Consider the following 11,228-nt stretch of genomic DNA (forward strand, 5'->3'; position numbering starts at 1 on the left):
AAAAGAATATCCCCATTGTTATTGCTGCTTGCTGTGCGCTCCACAATATCTGTGAGAGTAAGGGGGAGACCTTTATGGCGGGGTGGGAGGTTGAGGCAACTCGCCTGGCCGCTGATTACGCGCAGCCAGACACCAGGGCGGTTAGAGGAGCACAGCAGGGCGCGGTGCGCATCAGAGAAGCTTTGAAAACGAGTTTTGTGACTGGCCAGGCTACTGTGTGAAACTTCTGTTTGTTTCTCCTTGATGAACCCTCCAACACCCGCCCCCGACCCGGTTCACTCTACTTCCCTGTAAACCAACCACCCCACCCTCCCCTCCCCAATTCGAGCACCGCTTGCAGAGGCAATAAAGTCATTGTTTTTTCACATTCATGCATTCTTTATTAGTTCCTCACAGCAGTAGGGGGATAATTGCCAAGGTAGCCTGGGATGGGTGGGGGAGGAGGGATGGAAAAGGACACACTGCATTTTAAAACTTTAAGTCTTATTGAAGGCCAGCCTTCTGATGCTTGGGCGATCATCTGGGGTGGAGTGACTGGGTGGCCGGAGGCCCCCCCACCGTGTTCTTGGGCGTCTGGGTGAGGAGGCTATGGAACTTGGGGAGGAGGGCTGTTGGTTAAACAGGAGCTGTAGCGGCGGTCTCTGCTCCTGCTGCCTTTCCTGCAGCTCAACCATACGCTCGAGCATATCAGTTTGATGCTCCAGCAGATGGAGCATTGACTCTTGCCGTCTGTCTGCAAGCTGACGCCACCTATCGTCTTCAGCCCGCCACTTGCTCTTTTCATCCGGCCATTCAGCCCGCCACCTCTCCTCTCGTTCATATTGTGCTTTTCTCATGTCCGACATTGACTGCCTCCACGCATTCTGCTGTGCTCTATCAGCGTGGGAGGACATCTGCAGCTCCGTGAACATATCATCCCGCGTCCTCCGTTTTCTCTTTCTAATGTTCACTAGCCTCTGCAAAGGAGAAACATTTGCAGCTGGTGGAGAAGAAGGGAGAGGTGGTTAAAAAAGACACATTTTAGAGAACAATGGGTACACTCTTTCATTACAAGGTCGCATTTTTCCTCTGCCTGCCGGTTTGGTATGAGAGATCACTCACGCAGTGCCCCAGGCAACATATTTCGGCTTGCAGGCAGCCATGGTAGGCCACAGTGTTTTGGCTTTTTTAACCTTCTTAACATGCGGGAAAGGTTTCGAACAGCAGCGCATTTCCCATATCAAGGATGAATTGGGTTGGCCATTTAAAATGGGTTTTCAATGTAAAAGGAGGGGCTGCGGTTTCCCGGTTAACATGCGGCACAAACCCAAGTAAACCACCCCCCCCCCCCACACACACACACGATTCTCTGGGATGATCACTTCACCCCTCCCCCCACGGCGTGGTTAACAGCGGGGAACATTTCTGTTCAGAAGAGCAGGAACGGGCACCTCTGAATGTCCCCTTAATAAAATCACCCCATTTCAACCAGGTGACCGTGAATGATATCACTCTCCTGAGGATAACAAAGAGAGATAAGGAATGGATATTGTCTGCATGCCAGCAAACACTGGGACCATACGCTGCCATGCTTTGTTATGCCATGATTCCAGACTACGTGCTACTGGCCTGGAGTACATGAAGGAGAGCTTTCTGGAGATGTCCCTGGAGGATTTCCGCTCCATCCCCATACACGTTAACAGACTTTTCCAGTAGATGTACTGGCCGCGATTGCCAGGGCAAATTAATCATTAAACACGCTTGCTTTTAAACCATGTGTAATGTTTACAAATATTTACAAAGGTACACTCACCAGAGGTCTCCTGTGTGCCCTGAGGGTCTTGGGTGAGTTCGGGGGTTACTGGTTCCAGGTCCAGGGTCACGAACATATCCTGGCTGTTGGGGAAACCGGTTTCTCCGCTTCCTTGCTGCTGTGGGCTACCTACAGTACCTCCATCCTCATCTTCCTCGTTCCCCGAACCGTCTTCCCTGTGTGTTTCTCCATTGACGGAGTCATAGCACACGGTTGGGGTAGTGGTGGCTGCACCCCCTAGAATGGCATGCAGCTCCGCGTAGAAGCGGCAAGTTTGCGGCTCTGCCCCGGACCTTCCGTTTGCCTCTCTGGCTTTGTGGTGCTGTGTGTCCCTGTTATGGCCTCAGTCCTTCATGGCCTTGGAGACCTTTTCTAATACTTTTCCATTTCTTTTACTGCTACGGAGTTCAGCTAGCACTGATTCATCTCCCCATATGGCGAGCAGATCCCGTACCTCCCGTTCGGTCCATGCTGGAGCTCTTTTGCGATCCTGGGACTCCATCACGGTTACCTGTGCTGATGAGCTCTGCGTGGTCACCTGTGCTCTCCACGCTGAGCAAACAGGAAATGAAATTCAAACGTTCGCGGGTCTTTTCCTGTCTACCTGGTCAGTGCATCTGAGTTGAGAGTGCTGTCCAGAGCGGTCACAATGAAGCACTGTGGGATAGCTCCCGGAGGCCAATAACGTCAAATTCCGTCCACACTACCCCAATTCCGACCCGCAAAGGCCGATTTTATCGCTAATCCCCTCGTCGAAGGTGGTGTAAAGAAACCGGTTTAAAGGACCCCCTTAAGTCGAAAGAAAGGGCTTCGTCGTGTGGACGTGTCCAGGCTTAATTCGATTTAACGCTGCTAAAGTCGACCTAAACCCGTAGTGTAGACCAGGCCTTAGAGTTCCCTCCATAGGCATGTCCCTGCATGCCTTGCTGAGTCACAAGGTGCATCTGCCTTCTCTCTTTGGGTCAGTTGTATAGCTGATGGTCCTTAATGGGCCATCAAGCAGGCTAGGCAGTGCTGATGCCAAATTCTCTGGGGTGTCACCCAGAAGCATAGCACCAGTTTGAAATACAAAGAGTATAGAGCCAATACTTATAACTTTAAATACAAAAATGACACATTCATACAGATAGCATAATCATAACCAGCAAATCATAACCTTTTCAGAGACACCTTACTTGACCTCCTTTGTACAAGATTTGGTGCCACTATATGACCTTGGTTGCAACAATAATCTATACGGTCACAGTTCATATTAATAACATTACACCTCTCACCGCAGGAATTTAAGGAAGCAGGAAATGGTTACCCAGAGTTGGAATTTGGCCAAGATGCTAGAGTGATCAACTCTCATTCTAGCCAAAAGTATCACGGTGGAAGGGCAGAGGTTGCCTGGTTGCCATGTAGCCACCGTGGGGTGAGGAAGTGAGGTGGGCAATGAATGTGTCCCGCATATGTCCATGGCCAGTGATATGTGATTCCATGCACCCACAAGGACATTGCCAAGACCTCTTGGGGGCTCGGTGGGTGCAGAGGGGGCTGTCAGCCACTGAGTTGCAGATGGCTAGGCAACCGGCTGGTCTTGAGAAGCCAATTAGAGCTGCTGATATCAACCGGTATCCATAGCTGGCATGTGATTGATGGATTCACCTGTCAGGACGGGCCCTCAGCAAGCTATAACTATAACTGAAATAGATTCACACCAGCAAAGGATCTGGCCCCTATTTTCTTTCTTCTTGCAGCACAGCATGGCTCTCTGCTGGAGTTGGGAGAGTCCCTCTCAACTCCATGGTTTTCAACACACACTCCCTTTGCCCCCATATCCTTGTGTCATGGGCCCTTTCTGTCTGACTGGACTGACCAGCTGCCCTTTGGCTCTTGGCTGTGCTCCACCTGAATCAGCTGGAAGGAACTGATGAGCCATGTGACAGCACAGCTCCATTGTACTGCAGCTAGGCACTGCTGCTTGGTGCCGTGTACAAGTTCTAGGCCCTGAGTCTGACCTCACAAGAGTCTTAGACCCATGTAACTCTATGGACAACAGTGGAGATACTCCTGATTTACACCTCATAGAATCACAGAATATCAGGGTTGGAAGGGACTTCAGGAGGTCATCTAGTCCAACCCCCTGCTCAAAGCAGGACCAATCCCCAACTAAATCATCCCAGCCAGGGCTTTGTCAAGCCTGACCTTAAAAACCTCTAAGGAAGGAGATTCCACCACCTCCCTAGGTAACCCATTCCAGCGCTTCACCACCCTCCTAGTGAAAAAGTTTTTCCTAATATCCAGCCTAAACCTCCCCCACTGCAACTTGAGACCATTACTCCTTGTTCTGTCATCTGCTACCACTGAGAACAGTCTAGATCCATCCTCTTTGGAACCCCCTTTCAGGTAGTTGAAAGCAGCTATCAGATCCCCTCTCATTCTTCTCTTCTGCAGACTAAATAATCCCAGTTCCCTCAGCTATCAGAAGGAAGCCATGTTAGTCTGTATCCACAAAAACAACAAGGAGTCCGGTGGCACCTTAAAGACTAACAGATTTATTTGGAAAAAGAACAGGAGTACTTGTGGCACCTTAGAGACTAACAAATTTATTAGAGCATAAGCTTTCATGGACTACAGCCCACTTCTTTGGATGCATATAGAGTGGAATAAATATTGAGGAGATATATATACACACATACAGAGAGCATAAACAGGTGGGAGTTGTCTTACCAACTCTGAGAGGCCAATTAAGTAAGAGAAAAAAAACTTTTGAAGTGATAATCAAGATAGCCCAGTACAGACAGTTTGGTAAGAAGTGTGAGAATACTTACAAGGGGAGATAGATTCAATGTCTGAAACCAGATTTATTTGGGCATAAGGTTGAGGTTGATGGATTTCCACTCCATATGGTAAATTTAGTTCCCTCAGCCTCTCCTCATAAGTCCAGCCCCCTAATCATTTTTGTTGCCCTCCGCTCAGGGCCGGCTCTAGGTTTTTTGCCGCCCCAAGCAAAAAAAATGTTTGGCTCTCCCCACCCCAGCCCTGGTCTACCCCCCGCAGCCCTCTGCCGCCCCAGCCCTGGCCTCTCCCCCGCCAACTGCACCCTCCTTCCGTCCCAGCCCTATGATACCAGACACCTCTGTGTTCTTGGGGAACCAGGGTGCAGTATCCAGCCTGACTCATGAAAGACACCCATCCCGCCCCCCAGCCTCTGCTTAAAACCAAAACCAATCAGAGGAAAAAACTTGCAGAGAGCAGTGAAGGGCGTTGGGAGACACACCTAGACCCCTCCTGACAAGGGTGACAAGATTAAGACATTTCCATTAGCATACAGAATGGAAAGCAGAGACAACTCCCCTAGCCTCATCTGCATGAAAGATGGGACAGGAAGACATCTCAATTTACTTACAGAATGGAGAACAGAGAACCACACTGAATTCTGGGACCAGAAAAAGCAGGGAAGCACTGCATCATGGGAATCTCTGCTCCAGATGCTAATGAACCTCTCTCTGCACACACCCAGCTCAGCAATTATCAGACCAATTCTGATATCCTTAATTGATATCCAAATACTGAAGCAGCCTAGTTGCATTGTGAGCTCCCTGGAAGAAACCACCACCCATAGCCAAGAGTGATCAGCTCCTATTGTCTAGTCTAAAGAAAACCCTTGAGTCATCAGCTTACCTATAAACAAATCTATTGTTCTCCCTTGAACAATTGTATTTTCTTTACAAAAATCCCTACTCACCCTCTAGTCAGGGTTCTGATGCTTAGATCCAAACTAGGCATCAGTTCCACTGGAACTCCATCTTCTCCTGACTGATCGAGCTGGGGGCTCTGCCTGTCTCCAGCACTCAGGACCCTCAGCTACCACCATCATCTGGGAACCCCGACCATTTCAAGCTTCGTGGAGTGGGTGAGATACCTCTTCTTTCTCTCTCTCTGTTTTCCTTTCTACCTTAAGTATTAACCTTTAATAATGTATGCAGGGTTACCATTCGTCCGTATTTCCCCAGACATGTCCGGCTTTTTAGTTGTTAATTGCCGTCCGTGAGGATTTTTTAAATATATAAAAACGTCCGGAAAATACGGACGTGTGATAACCCTACCCACTGCCCCCCTCTTCTTGGGGTGTCAGCTCGCTCAGCCTGCAGATTGCAACCCCCCCATGCTGCTCCAACCCTGAGCCCCACGGCTAGGAGTGGTGGCGTCTCTGCAGCCACCTGCTGGTGCGGGGGACCCACGGCCGCTTCTCCCTCCTCCGAGCATCCCCCGCGGCTCTGGCAGAGCCTCAGTCTCCCCCCTCCATCCCGGCTGTGCAAAGAGCCCCTGCGCCAGCGGTCCGTGCAGCCGGGGCTGCCTTCCCCCCGGTGGAGCCGCTGCCCAGGGGCGGGTCCCAGTGCAGAGAAAGTTTCTCGGCGCGCGGCGGCTCCCAGGAGCCCGAGCTTCCCCACCCGGGAAGGGCCCGCACTGCAGCGCCTCTCGCAGCCTGAGCTGCCGCAGCCTTGCCAGGTCCGGCTGGGAGCGGGGTGGAGGCTCCCCTGAGGGAGGTTAAGGGTGGGGGACTCTGAGGTGGGGGGGATTCTGAGGGTAGGGGACTATGGGAGGGGGTGGGAGGCTCTGAGGCAGGGGCTGTGGAGGGGGTGGGCTATGGGAGGAGGTGGGGAAATGAAGGGTAGGGGTTATGGAGGGAGGTGAAGGGGAGGACTGAGGTGGGGGTGCTGTGGAAGGCGCTATGGGAGGGGGTGGGGGGCTCTGAGGCAGGGGCTGTGGAGAGTGGGGGGGACCACGGAGGGCAGGCTGTCAAGAGCGGGGGCACTAAGGCAGGAGAAGGCTGAGGATGGGCCCTGTGGAGAGCGGGAGGCTCTGGGGTGAGGCCTGGGGGATCCAGTGGGTGGGTGGAAGGCGGCTCTGGGGTGAGACCTGGGGGGTCCAGCAGGCAGGCGGGAGGCAGCTCTGGGGTGAGGCCTGGGGAGGTCCAGCAGGCGGGCAGGAGGCAGCTCTGGGGTAGAGTTACCATACGTCCGGATTTTCCCGGACATGTCCGGCTTTTTGGTCCTCAAATCCCCATCCGTGAGGAATTTCCAAAAAGCCGGACATGTCCGGGAAAATAGGGAGGCATGGTAAGGGGACTGCCTCCTCCCCGGGCTCCAACTTTCCTGGCTCCCGCCGCTCTCCACCGCAGCGGGGGCCGAAGCAACTTCCCCAGCACAGCAGCAGCTGGGGGGCGGGAGGAAGGAGGGGGAATACGGAGTGCTCGGGGGGGGGGTGGAGTTGGGGCAGGGACTTTGGGGAAGGGACGGAGTTGGGGTGGGGAAGGGGTGGAGTTGGGGCGGGGGCAGGGCCCCGTGGAGTGTCCTCTTTTTGCAGTATTGAAATATGGTAACCCTAATGTATGTTATGTTGGTTTAGCTCTCCTTGTGTAGTTATCACTATTATTCAATAAATAACTTTTATGGTTAACTTGGTTGCTTCTCTCTCTCTTGCTGAACTTTACTCTTGTGTTTTTAGCTTCCCCCATTCACTCTACAGCAACGCTTCTTTTACCTAAGCTAAAGATCCCTGCAGCACCAAAATACTGTGGGGTTTGCTCATCAAGTAGGTTACTGCCAGTACAATTGTGATGTGAGAGTGGGGAAAGGGACGTGCTGAATCTGGGACCCATAAGGGTAACAGCTTGAAAGTGCTGCTTGACCCAGTCCATGGAGCCCAGGGGAATATAAGGGTGGGGGGCAGCTTGAAACTGCTGCTTCATCCCGCCCAGTGAGTCCAGAGACACATAAGGGGTCAGCTTGACAGTGCTGATTGACCCAGTCCACTCAGACCTGGTCCCCATACTGTGCTGCCCAGTGCATTAGTCTGGGAGCTGACCTTGTTCATGAAGGCAGAGGCAAAAAAATCATTGAGTATGTTAGCTTTTTCTACATCCTCTGTCACTAGGTTGCCTGCCCCATTCAGTAAGCAGCCCACACTTTCCCTGACCACCTTCTTGTTGCTAACATACCTGAAGAAACCTTTCTTGTTACTCTTAACATCTCTTGTTAACTGCAACTCCAAGTGTGATTTGGCCTTCCTGATTTCACTCCTGCACGCCTGAGCAATATTTTTATACTCCTCCCTGGTCATTTGTCCAATCTTCCACTTCTTGTAAGCTTCTTTTCTGTGTTTAAGATCAGCAAGGATTTCATTGTTAAGCCAAGCTGGTCGCCTGCCATATTTACTATTCTTTTTACACATTGGGATGTTTTTTTCCTGCAACCTCAATAAGGATTCTTTCAAATACAGCCAGCTCTCCTGGACTCCTTTCCCCCTCATGTTATTCTCCCAGGGGATCCGAGGTGCTCACTGTACCTGAAATATACCATGGGGAGCATGGCTGGCATAAAGGCACCCAGCCCTAGTGTTTGGATTCAATCATAGATGTTTATCAATCATAGAATATCAAGGTTGGAAGGGACCTCAGGAGGTCATCTAGTCCAACCCCCTGCTCAAAGCAGGACCAATCCCCAGACAGATTTTTGCCCCAGATCCCTAAATGGCCCCCTCAAGGATTGAGCTCACAACCCTGGGTTTAGCAGGCCAATGCTCAAACCACTGAACTATCCCTCCCCCCCATTGGGTAGGGCACAGCACCCAAAGGTTAAGGTACCTGTGAGTAGGGTACTTGGCACTAGAGTAGGGGTTCATACAGGTAGGACTCCCAGCTCTAGGGTTCGGGTTCCCCTGGACAGGGTACTTTGAGCTAGGGTTAGAGTTCGGCTGTGTAGGGTATTTGGAGACAGGGTTAGGGTTGATATGGATATGGCTCCATGCCCTAGGGTTAGGATTCCCCTGGGTAGGGTACTTGGAACTAGGGTAAGGGTTCCTATGGGTAGGGCTCCCAGCCCTAGGTTTAGGGTTAATATGGGTAGAGCTTCCTGTCCTAGGGTTAGGGTTCCTATGGGTAGGGTATGTGGACTGAGGGGTATGGGTCCCCACCCTAGGGTTAGAGTTACTATGGGTAGGGTTCTCTGCCCTAGGGCTAGGGTTCCCATGGGTAGGGTGTGTGGACCTATGGTTAGGGCTTCCCTGGGCATGGCTCCCCATCCTAGGGTTAGGGTTCCCCAGGGTACAGTACTTGGAGCTAAGGTAAGGTTCCTATGGGCAGGGCTCCAAGCCCCTGGGTTAGGGTTCTATGGATAGAACTTCCCATCCTAGCATTAGGGTTCCTATCGGTAGGGTACTTGGAGCTAGGGATAGCATTCCTAGGGGTTTGGCTCTGCACCCTAGGGTTAGGGTTCCCATGAGTAGGGCCCCTGCCCCTTTGGTTAGGGTTCCCATGGGTAGGTCTCTCTGTCCTAGATTAGGGTTCCCATGGGTAGGGTCCCCCCGCTACAGTTAGGGTTCCTATGGGTAGGGTTCCGGCCTAGGGCTAGGGTTCCTAGGGGTAGGGTACTTGGATTTAGGGTAACGGTCACTACAGGTAACATTCCATTTAACCCTTATAGGTAGGGCACCCTATTATAAACACATCTGGGTTTGGTCTCCAAGCTCTCCCCTTTCGATGTGCAATAGCTGGCCCAGAGCAAGGTGGCTGTCCCCTTTAAATCACAATCACACCATCAGAAGACAGGTTGGATCTCTCCAGAAAGTTCAACCAGCAGCAAGCTGGTGGCTGGAAGAGAACGGTGCAGTTGCCATGGCAATGCTGCCTTTTCAGAGAAATAGAACTGCTCCTTTGCTAAACCTCATTCCTATGCGGGGGGGAGGGGGGTGTGCTCTGGCCCCAGAAATGGACCTGGGTTCTACCATTCCTGTCGGACCCTGAACTGGGCTAATAGTTGAGAATAAGAATTGTCCGCATGGCTCTGTGGAAGCTCAGTTTGCTGCAGCACCCTGCCAACTGCTCTCCTCAGAGGGCTGGGAAGGCGAGAGTTTGTCTTCATTTGTAAACCTTTCACATGTTTCCTTCTGGTTCAGCCTCTCTCCTGTCACCCACAGCTTCAGCACTAGCCATTTCTGCATTCAGCTGCTACCCTCCCCACCTCCTCCCAGTTTAACCTGTTGATTTCTCTTTCCCGTCTCTCTCCAGACCTAGGTCTATCACCTTCTCTATGACCCTGCTCTCCATTCATGGCCCACAGCACCGGATGCCAAAGAGAAACCCCTAGGTTACAAGAAGCAAAGAGCGTGGGCAGTGACCGACAATAGCCAGCAAAAGAGAAACGGGTCAAGAGTGTTAGACCTGATTCTCCTCTCACTCCCACCACTGTGTACATCTGGAGTAACTCCATCGCAGACACTGGTGTTTCACTAATGTAAAAGGGTAAGATCAGAATTAAGCCCTATGTGCCTTGCCTATAGGACTCTGCATGCCACAGCATGTCTGGAAATCCAGCCTCCCTGTTAGGGCAGGTCTACACTTAAAACACTGCTTCTGCCATCGGGGTAGTTAATCCACCTCCGCGAGAGGCGGTAGTTATGTGGAAGGGAAAAGCTCTCCCGCCAACATAGCACTGTCTACACCGGGGCTTAGGTTGCTATAACTATGTCACTCAAGGCTTAGGTGGATTTTTCACACTCCTGATTGACACAGTTATACCAATATAAGTCTACAGTGTAAACCTGGCCTTAGCAATATAATGTCTGAGCTGGTCCAGAGCTTTCAGAGTCCCCAGATTTCTTACTATTCTGGGTAGGCTGAGCGAGGGCCGTAGTCTGTACAGAGGGGCTTGATCTGTGGCCACCTCAGGCAGGGAGAGACCCTGGTCATGTGGAAGGAGAGAGAGAGCCCAGGCAGTGGATTATAGGAGCAAAAGGGACTCTCCTCTGATCATACAGTAGGCTGGAACAGGACCTGGGCTTATGCAAAAAAGCACTGAAAATCTCAGCCTCAGTGCCTTGCCCAAGGGAGTCAGTGACAGAGTGGGCCCTACCCCACTGACACTGCACTAGCCTTCTGACATGCTCCCCACACACATACCTACAACATCTGGGCCCCTCCCACATGCCCTCGTCCATCTCAGCGATCCACCACTAGGCTTCATGACCTCTCAAGGTCCCTTCCAGTCCTATGATTCTATAATTCATACCTAAAGCTGCACACGTGGTTCATTTGGCACACGGATAGCGAAGATTTAACTTCATTGATGAAATAGCCAGCAACAGCCTGCTGGGCCAATGCACATGCATACTGTGTAATCCTCATACCGAAAGGCTGGTGTGATTCTGCCCCCTGGACTCCCGCTGATCGATCCACTCACCCAAGCCGAGGGGGAATGTTCAGCAACTTGAAAAGAATCTCAGTGTCTGGCCCAGTCTACGCTGGAAAATGGTAAGATGGGCCAGCACTCCTGACCCATCCTACTGTTGTGACAGACAGGAATTGCATTAGCACCCTATGTTATTTATTGCTGTGGTTTCCTCAATAGTGGCAATTCAAGCTCTTTCTTTCCTTTCCCCTTTGAAGGCAGGG

The sequence above is a fragment of the Chrysemys picta genome, chromosome 8 (genome assembly GCF_011386835.1).
Source record: "Chrysemys picta bellii isolate R12L10 chromosome 8, ASM1138683v2, whole genome shotgun sequence".
In the NCBI taxonomy this organism is placed as follows: domain Eukaryota; kingdom Metazoa; phylum Chordata; order Testudines; family Emydidae; genus Chrysemys; species Chrysemys picta.